The sequence below is a fragment of the Etheostoma cragini genome, unplaced genomic scaffold (genome assembly GCF_013103735.1).
Source record: "Etheostoma cragini isolate CJK2018 unplaced genomic scaffold, CSU_Ecrag_1.0 ScbMSFa_1523, whole genome shotgun sequence".
NCBI classification, from domain to species: domain Eukaryota; kingdom Metazoa; phylum Chordata; class Actinopteri; order Perciformes; family Percidae; genus Etheostoma; species Etheostoma cragini.
Genome location: NW_023265587.1, coordinates 553,157 through 556,644, shown reverse-complemented (window position 1 = coordinate 556,644; position 3,488 = coordinate 553,157). Strand labels below are relative to the sequence as shown.

Sequence of the window (3,488 nt, the reverse complement as noted above, 5' to 3'; positions counted from 1 at the left end):
GTGGTTTCGTGCGGTTTTAAGGTAGCGGCGATCTCTGAAGACGGCAGAATCCGAGGGTAACGTCGGCGTTACTTTCATGTCCTGAAGGTGTCCTCCCGCTCCGGTCCCGGCTGTTGGGGTCCCACCGAAAGGGATTTTTTTACACCGTCGCCCCTCAACGGATAGCACAGGCTGACTTTTAACGATGCCTCAACAATAAATACCTTATTTTGAAACTACTTTTTCTTCTTCACGCTTGAGAGAAAGCACTTATGCAGCCATGTCCTGTACATTAGAGCACAATGGAGGAGGCGTCCCTCGTCCCTCGTCCCCCGCTGCCGGTCTCCGTCCTCACACACGGGTCCGGGTTGGGGGTTTTCTCCTTCGTCGTACATCACCAGGTTTCTGAAGTGCTTCAGGGGGGCGGGTCGATGAACACAGCTCCAATAGTATTACTGTCTTTTGCTCATGTGCAATAATGTCAATTTAGCCATTTAATTTAAGAATGAAATTCAATATTCCCCCTGGTTTTTCTTCTTCTTTAAAGCAATTAAGCGGGCGTGGGCGGAGCTCGGGGCGCACACACACACACACACACACACACACACACATTTGGATTTAATCTCAACTTGATCATTTGGATTTTAAAATGTGTTTTGGGGGTTTTTAGTGCATGTATAACCGGTTCTGTTGACCTAGCTAGTGAGCTAAGACCTTCTGATTGTATTGACCTTTTGAGTTGTTATTGCTACCCCCCCGTCCCCCCCCCCCCTTTAAATCAAACCAAACATTATCTACCTATATACAAATATTATCTACATTTAAAAGTAATTTTTACAAGCGATCTTGAGATTACTATTGTCGTCTGTTTCCTTTCTCTCTCTCTCTCTCTCCACACCAAGCACTTAATCAAAGGGCGAGAGACATCTGGAAAGAGTGGATGTATTTTTTTTTTTTTTTTTTTTTAAAGTTTGATTTTATGTGTCACTGAGCAGCAGGATTGGAAAGGGGGCAGGTCTGGGCTCTGCAGGGCTCCTGGCCTTGTGGTTTTTGGGGTGTACTTCCTTAAATGATTCGACAGGGATCAGGTTCTACGATCATTGTTAAATAATAACAAAAACAACTGAAATTAAACGTGTCTGGTCGACCTCATTCATACCAAACGCTTTGCTTGGCCCGTCTGGTTGTCGTCTTTGCACCGCCGTCGAGACCCAGCAGGTGTCCGCGGAAGAAGGGATGGGGGGCGCTGCTGCACCTCAAGGCCCCCCACCAGTCTTTGAGGGGGTGGAGTTGAACCGGGTCACATTCTTCTTATTTCAATGATAAGAGGAAGATTTGGACATATGTTAATTCTTAAATATCTGAAAATATACCATCATTAACATTTCTTAATGGTCTAAAAACAGCTGGTTTCCCTTCAGGAACATCTGGGGGGTCGGTGGTCTTCAGAGGTGGAACCGGGTCAAATTACGACACAGATGGACATTTAAACCCACAGTTTTTTTTATTTGGATTCCTAAAAACTAAATTGACATGATTGACAACGTAACCCGGGCTCAGAAAGTCATTTCTAATAAAAAAAAAAAAAGGAGAGAAGATGAAAAATAAATAAAAGGATTATGTCATGTTGTGGTTAATGCAGCTGTTGTAGCGCGTCGCCACGGAGAGATGAGTCCACTAGAGAGATGGGGGGGGGGGGTCTGGGGACTGGATGGAGACAGTCGGAGACACACCGAGTCTTCCTACAGGCGGGTTCTGGCTGCTGGGTCACTTTGGTCAGTGTAGTCCTGGGGGGGGGGGGTGTTTTAAGATGATCAAGTAACATAATGATAAAGTCTCGTGATAATTTAACATTATCATGATATTGTTACATTATCGTGATGCAGTAACATGATGTTACATATCATGATAATGTAACATTATCATGATATTGTTACATTATCATATTGTTACATTATCATAATGTAACATTATCATGATAATGCCTACATTATCATGATAAAGCCTACATTATCATGATAATGTAGGCTTTATCATGATATAGTCTTGTGATAATGTTACAATATCATGATAAAGCCTACATTATCATGATGCAGTAACATGATAATGTTACATTATTCCTCGTGTTAATGTTACTTTATCACGATAATGTAATATGATAAAGTAACATGAACACGAGACGTTATCATGATAATGTAACATTATCATGTTACTTCATCACGATAATGTAACAATATCATGATAAAGTAACATTAACACGAGACGTTATCATGATAATGTAACGTTATCATGTTACTTCATCATGATAATGTAGACTTTATCATGGTAAAGTATGGTGATAATGTTACTTTATCATGATAAAGTCTCACGATAATGTTACTTTATCTCGATAAAGTAACATTATCATGATAAAGTCTACATTATCATGTTACTTCATGATAATGTAGACTATCATGGTAAAGTATGATGATAATGTTACTTTATCATGAGAGTCTACATTATCATGATAAAGTCTGATAATAAAGTAACATTATCCTGATAAAGTCTTATAATAATGTTACTTTATCATAATAAAGTGTCATGATGTCGGCCGTGTGCCAGCAGACCTCCAGCAGACTCAAGTCTCTCCAAACAGGGTCTAGGTACTTTGGCTCTAGACCTCATCACTCTGGGTCAGGGACTCCCAACCGTTTTTAGACGGGAGTCAGAACCGTCTGAGCGGGATCTTAAAGGGCAACTTAACGCCAGTTAACCCTTGTTTTGCTAAACCTAAGCGATTAATCACTTAAAGCTACAGTGCGTCCACGTGATACAAGCCTTCCGTGATCGGTTCCTCTTACCCGATGAATCAAAATGTCCGCCTGTCGGTCGGATCAAACCCCTTTCTGTAGATGTGACGTCACACAAGAACTTACTGATGTTCTTCAGGTAATGATGAGACTTGGCTGTCCAGCACATAGACGCAGCCCACAGTGGGCCACTGGCTAATTAATGAAGACAAGAGGAGTCCAGCGAGCCAGCAGCAGAACCCAGAACCAGGAGAACTTCGTATGTCGGACATTTATTGGGACTGTACGCTACATCCAGAGCTTCCTCTCCCACTAACACACCATTAAAGGTTGTTTTGGCATAAGGACAACCGTGTTTACCAAAAAAAAAAGACAGAGGGTTTTACTTGTACAATACAAAAAAAAAATGCATTAGTCACATTAATACAGAAATAAACAAATGGCACATTGAATTCCTAATTTAAAAAATAAAGTGGTGCTTGAGGAACTTTCTTACTGAGGAGACAAGTTAAATAAATTACTAGCATAAACGTTACATACAAATCTGGAGTAGTATATACAAAAGGAGTTATTAGACACACAAAAATCTACAATTTCAAGAGTTTAAGTCCAACAAAGACAGCAGTAGAACCGTATTTTACATAGCAGGGGTTGGGGTAACGAGTGGGGGTCAGAGTGGTGTGTGTGTGTGTGTGTGTGTGGTGGGGGGGGGGGGGGGGG

The 3,488-nt window shown here is 41.3% G+C and overlaps 1 protein-coding gene across 1 annotated transcript in view; it reads right to left on the bottom strand.

Moving 5' to 3' along the window:
- sbf1 (SET binding factor 1) overlaps nt 1–3,488 on the bottom strand; it is a 68,074-nt gene that overhangs the window by 2,261 nt on the left and 62,325 nt on the right. The gene's annotated exons all lie outside the window — the stretch shown is intronic.